Source organism: Convolutriloba macropyga, chromosome 3 (assembly GCF_964194025.1).
Source record: "Convolutriloba macropyga chromosome 3, txConMacr16.3, whole genome shotgun sequence".
In the NCBI taxonomy this organism is placed as follows: domain Eukaryota; kingdom Metazoa; phylum Xenacoelomorpha; order Acoela; family Convolutidae; genus Convolutriloba; species Convolutriloba macropyga.
The window spans coordinates 57,570,573-57,580,910 of NC_134470.1; the positions used below are offsets into that span (position 1 = coordinate 57,570,573).

Here is a 10,338-nt window from a genome sequence, read left to right on the forward strand (position 1 = left end):
GCATTTTTGTCAAACCTAAAAAAGAGAGAAATCTAAAACTTGTAAATTTGGACAAAAGATAGAATAAAAAGAAAAAAGAAGAAAAAAAATTCAATATGAATGTATGTATGTGAATGACCGCGGATATCGCAGGCCTCCACAATAAAAAAACTGAGTTTATTTCTTTTTCTAACCTAATTTAAATTCAGAGTTGCGGATATCGCAAACTTTGACTTTTTAATTCTAAAAAAATTTCTTTTAATGAAAAAGCTAAAAATGCAAATCATCTAAGGCATCTTTGTCTGCGGATATCGCTAGACATATATTGCCACTAAAACATTTTAAAATTTCCATCTAAATTGTCTCTTTGCTGCGCATACTGTAAGCAGGAAGGGGTTTGATTTTTCTACGTAAGGCGACAGGTATACCCCAAAAGTTTTCTCATCTTACCATTCAGCTGCGAATATCGCGAGCTAAAAGGACAATGAGAACTTGCAAGGACAATGAGAAATTCAAAAGGACCAGCTACAGTTTTCAAAAGGACCAGCATCTTGCAGGGCCACAGTTTTACTGCACTATTGTAATAGATGGTTACTTTGCGTTTTTACAACATTAAGAAAGAACAAGTAGGAGAATAACAATCTCAATCTTACGATGACATGTATTCTTACAATCCGGAAATGGTATACCTTCATTCATTGTAATTTCAGACAACATAACTATCTGATACGCTAACAGAGTTATCTTTTAATTTCAAGACAAAACTTTACTGCACTTAAAACGAGCTAGTACGAACCATTCAAAAAAACTTTTCTACATTAGTTTGGTTCTACATTACCAATCTGCAATCCGCTTATAAGAAAAACTGGAAACTAATGAAATCTTAGAGCTGACTTTTTCATACATTGTTAATAGCATCTGGAACTGACCTCTGCCAATATAAGCGTATCAGGCCTTGGTGTATCTGATTAATTGTTCGACAGTAGATTATATCGGCGACCATTTATTCAAAAAAAACATTTGATGAAAACATTAGTTTTCTGATGGAACGGTCAAAACAGTAGATATTTTTATTTGCGTCATTTGCAAAAAATTTTCTGGGAACCGGAAACCTTCAATATTTTTCAAAAAACAGATAATTACAGCAACATGCATTCCAGATTTAATTTGACATATTCGGAAAAAAACTGCTCGTCAAATATTTAAAAAATGGAATGCATAGTTTTTGATTGGGTTTTATTTGTTGTCGGGCTGTTTTTTATATAATTGACAAGTAAAAAAGTTGTGTCCTCAGAGCCATATTGAGCTGATACTTCTAGCTGTTAACGTGAGCGTGCTGACTTGTGAACTTGTGAATTATTGCGGTTGTCATAATGAATATTACCACACGGTTGTTATCGCCACCGAGAAGTTATCATACTCCGAGGCGAAGCCGAGGTGTTATGATAACTTCGAGGGCGATAACAACCGTGTGATAATTTTTTTAATCAACACCTGCTGCGATCATTTCAAAATTGAACAAAGTTTCATTGGTTTCTCATTTTTATTTTTGTGGACAATTACACTTTCAAGGTAAGTGATATTTCTTTGGATCTGTTATTCGTTTTGCCCTCATGCACCCCAACCCCTCCCCTCTCCCACACACTTACACACCCACACACACACGCACAAACACACACAGAGAGACACACACGCATGCACACACGTACACATGCACCCAAGTACACACGCACGCACACACACACACACAAGCACGCGCGCACACACACACAAACACACACACTTACACACACAGAGACACGCGCACGTTCACGCACGTACACACGTACACACGCACACACACACACATACACACGCACACAGAGAGACACACACGCACGATCACGCACACACGAACACACTCATGCACACACAAACACACATGCACACACACGCACGCATAAACCCAAACACACACGCGCACACACACACACTTACACACCACAGATACCACACCACACACTCGACAGCATACCACACACACACACAACACACACGCATGCACAACACACACACGAACACACACACTCACACACACCACACATATACACACACCACACAAACACACCCACTTACACACTTACACTTACACGCACACACGCACGCATACACACACCACAGATAACACACTCACCAGCACACCACACGCACACACACCACACGCACACACACCACACTCACACACGCCACGCACACCACACACACCAACACCACACAAACACCACACACACACAACACATACTCACACCACACACACACCGCACATACGCCACCCACGCCACACACACAACACGCACCACATACACCACACACGTTTTTAAGACTACAAGTTAATCAAACTGTTTCCATCATTAGACTACGAGTTTCTCACACTCTTTTCTCGCCGCTGTTTACTTAGTAACAGTGGCGAGAAAAGAGTGTGAGAAACTCGTAGTCTAATGCTGAAGTGCTTTTCCAGTGCCGATCGGTCATCAAAACTTATTACACTGGCAGTTTATTTAACTGCTGTTATCGCAACAGGTGTTCATTAAATGAATCATCATTATTCATTGCAGTAAAAATTCAATTCGATGTCATATTTAGTTCAACTCCTTTTTTGCTATATTCTTCAATTTGTTTACTTCCCGCGTTGCTGAAATACTTTTCTGTTCAGCTGATAAGTTGATTTTGTAATTCGCACAAAATAGTTATCGAACTTTTGCATCCTGTGCCCAGCTGCCTAATTAACTCCTGATTTCGATCTGCGGTTTCAGCTAAAAAAAAACTAGGAAAACAATTTCAATCGAATTGAGAATCTTGCTCCGCGAAGCTCGCTTACAAAATTGGAGAAGTTTTATCGCACAGCAAAATATAGTTTAATTATCCTCACGCATGACATAATGCAGCGAACATACAACAAATGAACTCCTCTAGAGATCGATGTTTTCTAGGACAAATCTACACCAGATCCTCTTCTTCGTTGAAAAAAAAGTAGAACTCAATTCAAACTTGCCATCTTAGCTATGGAGAACATCATTCTATATACATTGCTTGGCCCAAAACCTAAAAATGTGTCATTGCCTTTGAAACCACTCTATGAGGAGGCAATTCCTGGATCTTCTGCTCAATCAGAGCCTGAACGCAATGCAACAAAAGCGCAACAAAAGTTTAACTGGCAAAAAAAGTGTCAACGAATAACCAAAGTAGGAATCCTATGTGAAGACAAACCTTGAACACTTGCGGACCAAAATTCAGTCGCAATAATATACTTGAGTATCGGGGTAGAAGGCAGCCGTATTTTCAACTGCAAAAAAACCTCACACACTGGTGGAATGCCTAACCGCACAGGCAATTTGGAATTAAGTAGAAAATGCTTTCATTCGAGCAAGAAACTTAACATTTGATATACATGTGTTTCTAATTACAAAACAACGAAAGCTCGAGACAGCGGAACAGTTTTCATGGAAGGCTCACTACAGAAGTCTAATCAACGTCAACCCAGACCAATGTCCAGACTTTCTCTTGCTTAAAATATCTTTTGAACATATTCACTTGTGGTCAAAGTTGTTTTCTGATCAGATTCAAGAGCGGTCGAAGAGCAGCGAGTTAAACCAAACTGAATCGATTTCCACAAGTATCTGGTGTCATAGGGAAACATGGGATCATGCGATTGTATGTAGACGGCTGGACTCCAAAGAACTGATCAGAGCCAATAGACTCCAATTGAGTCCCTGATCAGAAAGTAACTGTCATGTGTTGATAACAGAAACTGATAAGCTAGTAAAAAAAAGAAATCCATCTGAGGCCAAACGACTTATGTCCAAGCTCGGTCCAAACTATTTCTTAGTCTTTCATATGCTCGAAATTACCTCAACTGTCTCTGGGTGGGCTCAATTGAGAAAATTTACAGCCTGTAACTCCTAGCGCTTGAAGGAGGTCTGATTAGAGGTCACTATGTTGTGGCGCCTCAAACTTGGTCGTCATGACCATTATTCAAACAGTTGTTCCACCATTCATTTTGATAATTTGGGTTTCATTTACACCGAGTCGGGGCAGAGGTCTCTTGAGTCTGCTACACCTGCGTGTGAAAGAATTAATTCACGGAAATAACTAACGACAATCCAATTTTGAAACTTTTGTCCCCGGCGTCGAAGTCTTTATTCCCATTGAATGTGACAGCACATCCCAGAGCAGAATTGACAGAAACGGCGAAGTCAGCTGCGTGTGTGCCTGTGAGGCTACAGGTCGTGAATGCGTCATCGTCTTCATCTCTCACCACAAACAGCCACACTGCGTCCCCATTCTGGGCCTCTGACTCCGGTATCCGGATGACTGTGGGGTAGGAGAGGATAGATAGGGCGCCTCCGGACACTGCAAATACCAAAATATGGCTTTGAGATGGCTTGAGATTTTTTGATAGAATGAAAAATTAAATTACTTAGTTAAACGTCTCCTTAAATAATCTTGGTTAATCGCAAAATTATCAGCTGTTAAAATCATGAAGAAATCAAACCACCACTCGAGACACATTTTGAACGTGCAACGTACAGAGTTCGGCTTTTCATTGTGAACTTAAAAAACCTTGAAAAGATAGTGACAAGATTCTGGTTGAAGGAGTCAAGATAGGCTCAAGCTCAAGCAAGATATGCTCCATCCCATAAGATCGTATAAAATATGAGATACAGGTAAGAATCTCATAAAGATTTTTTTTTAATCTTAAAAAATGTAAATTTAAAGTTATAACCACAACAAAAACGTTTGGTTAAATATTTACATTTTCAAAATCGCCTCGTAAATATATGAATAGTTTGGTCTTTATACTTCAGTAGAACAAATTTCTAAAGCCTCTTACTTGTCTATCTATTGGAACACGTTCATGCAGTTTGACCATTTCGCCGCTTAGTTTTTCTTTAAATTTATTTTTAGTTTTCTCTTTTCGGAATTCAATTGGCAAATTATTCCACTTCCTAGAAAAATTTCTAATCAGTGATCTGTCACTCCATTTGGGTTGGCACCTGTTCTTTGGAAAGTACTGGAGAGTTCTGGAGTTATTGGTCAGTTCGTACTTTTCAAAAATCTTGAATGAGGAGTTTTTGGTTGCTCGACTGCTCTCTTTATATTGTGAGAGGAGGTCAAAAAATTTAAGAAGACAAACGTTTTTAATGAAAAACTCTGCTGGTAAAATTTTGTCTTTCAATAATAGATCTCTTGCGCTGGCAAACCTTTATTCCCTAATTTATTTGTCTATTAACTCTCTGAAGTGACGTAACCGACAACGATTGAAAAAAAAATGGCACTGAAATTGAGATGGGACAAAACAAGTGATTTAAACAGCCCGATTCTTGCTTTTAATGGTAGAAAATGTCTTACTAAGTAAATTGACCTAATAGCATTTGCCATTTTTGTTAACGTTTTGTTTAGCTGAATATCAAAATTTAGATTGTTATCAATCATTATACCTAAATAACGACAACTTGTTTTTGGCTCTATGAAAATTCCATTATAATGAAATTGTTCAATTTTTGATTCACCATTTTTTGAAAAAATCACAATTTCTGTTTTATCTCTGTTTAAGGTTAGCATATTTTGCCTCATATAACTGTCAGTATTTTCAAATACACTGTTAATTTCGCATAAAAGATTTTCATCAGATTTGGAATGACAAATAATGCATGTTTCATCTGCAAACTGTAAAACGTCCTCTCTTTTTTCTCATTTTTTCTGGGAAATCGTTGATATAAAGTATAAAAATTAAAGGTCCGAGAACTGTTCCTTGAGGTACTCCGTGATTGATTGTCATCCAGTTCGAATATTCAATGCCGTTCTTTACGCATTGTTTTCTGCTAGATAAAAACGATTCTAGCATTGCAGTTGATTCCTTACTAAATCCGAATTTTGCAATTTTTGTGAGATATTGAGTTAAAAGCTTTGGCCAAATCCAAGAAAATAATAACAACGGTTTCGTTTTCTTCTAACAAACTGTTCACTGATGCTGTCAACGATATTACTGTTTCATTCAAAGATTTTCTTTTCAAAAACCCAAACTGATTTTTATTGATCATTTCATACTTTTCAACATGTTCTAGCGTTTGTTGGAGCAAAAGTCTTTCAAAATTTTTTGCAAGAGTCGGTGTAACTGAAATTGGTCGGTAGTTTTCTGCTTCCAGTGGATCACCCTTTTGTAAATTGGAGTTACATATGCTTTTTTACGTGCATCGGGAAAAACATTTTTTGATATGCATTCGTTTATTGCAAACTGTAGATGTGTTCCAATAGACATTTTGCTACACTTGAAGGACCATGTAGTAAGTAATCCAGGACCCGCTGCTTTGTTTTGTGGTAATTGATCAATTACAGTGAACAGTTTTTTTCTCGTTATATGTCTGAAGGAAAACTCAGTTTTGTCAAAATCATAGTCCGGTAGCTCAACTTTTTCTGTCTTGCCTTCGTATAAACCTAATTTAGAAAAACAAATATTAATTGTGTTAGCGATTTCTTTTTTGTCTTTTAAAATATCTTGTTTGAACCGAATTCTAGAAATTTCGCTATTGTTATCCTCGTGTTTAATCTTTGTTTTAATGAATTTCCACTGTTGTTTTAAATCGGGAAGACTTTCGAACAATTTCTGTGAATAATTTTGACTCGCTCTTCTAAGTAGTCTGTTTGTATGGTTTCTTATTCTTCTGTATGAGCTATATGTGTCAACGTCTCTTTTTTCCTTCCAAATATTGAAAAGCCTGTGCTTTTGGTTGATGAGATTCAATATTTCTCTGGATAACCATGTCTTTTTTGTTGACTTTGACGATGGCTCTCCTATTTTAATGGGAGCTACATTATTCAGAATATTTTCAAACATATTTGAAAATTTTTCAAAAGTTGAGTTTGCATTGTTTTGTTGATACATGGGACTCCAATCCGCGGATGCAATTGTTTTGTGATCCTATAGTATTTGCATTGCTGACAGACTAGAGTATCGTGAAAGTTTAAGTTTATAAAATTTTCCAAAGTTGTGGGAAAAATTAAATCCGACGGTGACATGCCTTGACTTATTTTTGGTACAAGACAAATATAAAAGGCAACTTGTTACAGATTGCCCAATATTACGGATCATAAACTTCAATAAATGTTAATAAAGCGAGGTTATTGAGGCAAATTTTAAATATTAAATCACGATGTTGATAAAATTCATTAATTTTTTCGAACACATGTCAAGGTATTGCAGGCTTGTACAATCGTTGACTGCTTCTATTCAAGGGCCAAAACAATGTGAAAACAATTTTCACCCACGACAATGGGCCTACATTGTTACCCTAGTCGGATTCGGACGGTTATCTTGTAAAATCTAGCAAGACCGACACTTATCTTGTCAGAATATCGCAAGACCCTGGCATGATAATGTACAATCTAGCAGGAGTCTTGCAAGAATCTCGCGAGATGTCTCAATATACCAGTCGGTTTTGGACCAGAGCAGTAAAGCTGATCAGTCTATTCTGAACACCCCGGACCTTGCTCACAGTGAGTTTCAGCGCTGTAGCATTGACTTTCAATGGTAACCAGTACTGTACCAGACAAATAGCAGTATAAATACTTTTGCCAGTCTGCCCAGAGTCGATTAAGCAACATCCCAGTCTGCCCTTCTTCTTCACAGTCTCTTTTACATTCTTGGTCAACACTGCACAGAATGTTTCACATTTCTCTCATCATCAGACTGTACATACAAAGAACATAGCAAGTTTTGAAAATTTCGAATAGCTGATATCATGCTTAAACTTATTAATATGGCGATACCCTCAAAAGCTATTCTAGCTCAAACTATACCATATATTGGTGCATTTACATCTTTGCAGTGGAGTCGGAGGCGGAGGTCGTAGGCGGAGGTCGGAGGCGGAGGTCGGAGGCGGAGGTCGGAGGCGGAGGTCGGAGGCGGAGGTCGGAGGCGGAGGTCGGAGGCGGAGGTCGGAGGCGGAGGTCGGAGGCGGAGGTCGGAGGCGGAGGTCGGAGGCGGAGGTCGGAGGCGGAGGTCGGAGGCGGAGGTCGGAGGTCGGAGGCGGAGGCGGAGGTCGATGTACGAGTCCGAAAGTTGTGGTGTAGTAGTGCTTGTGGCGGCGGTCGGAGGCGGAGGTCGGAGGCGGAGACGGAGGTCGGAGGAGCCGCAATTCAAGGAGCCGCAATTCAAGGAGCCGCAATTCAAGGAGCCGTAATTCAAGGAGCCGCAATTCAAGGAGCCGTAATTCAAGGAGCCGCAATTCAAATCAATCAAATGCATGAGACAAACTCAAAAACTATAACTCAAAAGCATAGTTATAATCATAGTTTCAGAGCCTATTAATTGAATTCTTACGCAGAACAAGTTCTGCAACTAGATATAAATTCATTTATATTGAAAACGCATGTATTTTTAATTACGATCAAAACAGATAGCGAGAGAGAGAGAGAGAGAGAGAGAGAGCGAGAGAGATAGAGAGACGCGAGATAATTGGCTCTTGAGCAAATAGAAGCGCGAAAGCGCGGGTAATTATGTACGCTATGCGCATATCAAAACCAGGCGGCATTTTAATATGGCCATAACCAGGGCAGACAGAATTTGTTTATGCCCAGACCGCAAACCGAATTAACAAATTCATGTTCAGACGAAAGTCAGTTGATGACTCATCTTGTCTTACTAAAATCATACTAAACAGTGAAATCTCGGACCTGAACATAGTAATGGCCCGCCTAAAAACCATTATGATTTTTTTTCTGGTCCAGTACTGAATCTCTCTGGCGATGCGCTCCGGGACTGCAGATTGGGTTTTGCCAACGACATTGTTAAAATACGTAGAATTGATCTCTACGTAAGTTTTTTTTCTCACAGCTCACAATCGGTTATGTTAGATGTGGATTGGGACACAAAAGAACAAAAGTTGTTGCCTCAAATTTATTGCTAAACTGTATGTGTTTTAATGTATAAAAGGGAGCAAGCTCACCTGTGTAAAAGGCGCACCCACAAAGGAACAATAGCCCGAATAGTCTATCCAGTTTGCCTCAACTCCAAACAACTTCTATTTATAGATAACTGTAACAATTAATCGTCAGCTCACCAAAAAATAATTCTCAAAAAATCGCCTCAAATTTTGATCAGAAATTGTTTCGATCAGTTACATGTTTTAAACTATACTCTTGTGTAATGTTTTACAATTTTTAAAACTAAACGTACGCTTGTGATCTACAAAAACCATCAGTTAAAATTTATAACTAAAAGCTGTGACGCAACAACGCATTGATGATCTTGTGAACACGTAAAAAAGAGCACTTTTCAGTCACTTCAGAATTCGAATTCTTGGCTACAAAGTCAAAAACTTCATGGCAAGACAATCTTAACGTTGTACTTTCAATTCAATGCAACAAATTTTGAGCACTACTTAAGATTCATAACAATCAAACTACAAATAAAAACAAATGGACGCAAAATAGTTTGAAACAGAGCGAGACCTGTTTAAGAAGATGTCAAGACAATATACCCGAAGCAAAAATACCCATTGTACCAAAACACCAAAACACCCAAAATTATACCCATGGTTGAATTTATCGGAAAGACTATTTAGAATTATGCCTATGTGAGAAAATTCCATAGTACAACACAGTCATTTATTTACAAGTTTTAAATGTAGGTCTTAAAGTTAAGTTGGCCATGTCTCCTGGGCGTTAGCCATCTCTCAGCGGCCTATGGGACATGATATGAAAAAATCACAACCAAGATCAAACTTAGCATGAAAATGTTCAAGAATGCCTGATAACGACCTCTAATTTGTAATCGGGTTTTTGAATGAAATAAGGAACAAATAAGGTGTTGTGGAATTGCTTAATGCGGAACATTGCGTATTTTGCATTGGGGAAATTTGAAAGCTAGCGTTTAAAACTTTTTGTGTAAAGAACACATAGATGGATAAGCGGAGTACACAAAATAGTTTAGCAACCCCAGTTGACTTCAAATGTCTATCATACAAAGTCATCCATAATAGCCGTTATCTTGCACGATATTGCGAAATGACCACTTAAAAACTGAACAAAAAGACTTGAGACGACATTTAAGTAAGTATTATATCTTAAGACTAGAGTTTACTATATAAGTAGCTTTTGCCAACCCAAAAATAGACTGAAGATTTTCAACCCGTGAAATCAGGAAACGCAAAATTGTGCAGAATGCTTTTGTGCGATGAAACATTTTGTGCCCTCCAACATGATGCATAAATCTAATGTTAGTTTCCAAACAGTAGCAAAGAGATTCAATTTAGACAAAACAATCGATCACGTGTGAAAATTTGAACCGCAAGAGGTGGCAACGTTCTACTATTTTTGTCT

General features: G+C 38.2%; 1 protein-coding gene across 1 annotated transcript in view; it reads right to left on the bottom strand.

The window, feature by feature from the left end:
• Positions 1 to 9,265, bottom strand: part of LOC142336674 (protocadherin Fat 4-like) — a 172,603-nt gene extending 163,338 nt beyond the window's left edge. Inside the window, exons 1-2 of the mRNA XM_075385584.1 lie at positions 8,964 to 9,265; positions 4,113 to 4,368 (exon numbers count right to left, since the gene is read on the bottom strand). The gene's annotated coding sequence lies outside the window, so the exon portion shown is untranslated. The remainder of the gene's footprint in view (positions 1 to 4,112; positions 4,369 to 8,963) is intronic.
• Between the last annotated feature and the right edge of the window lie 1,073 nt (positions 9,266 to 10,338).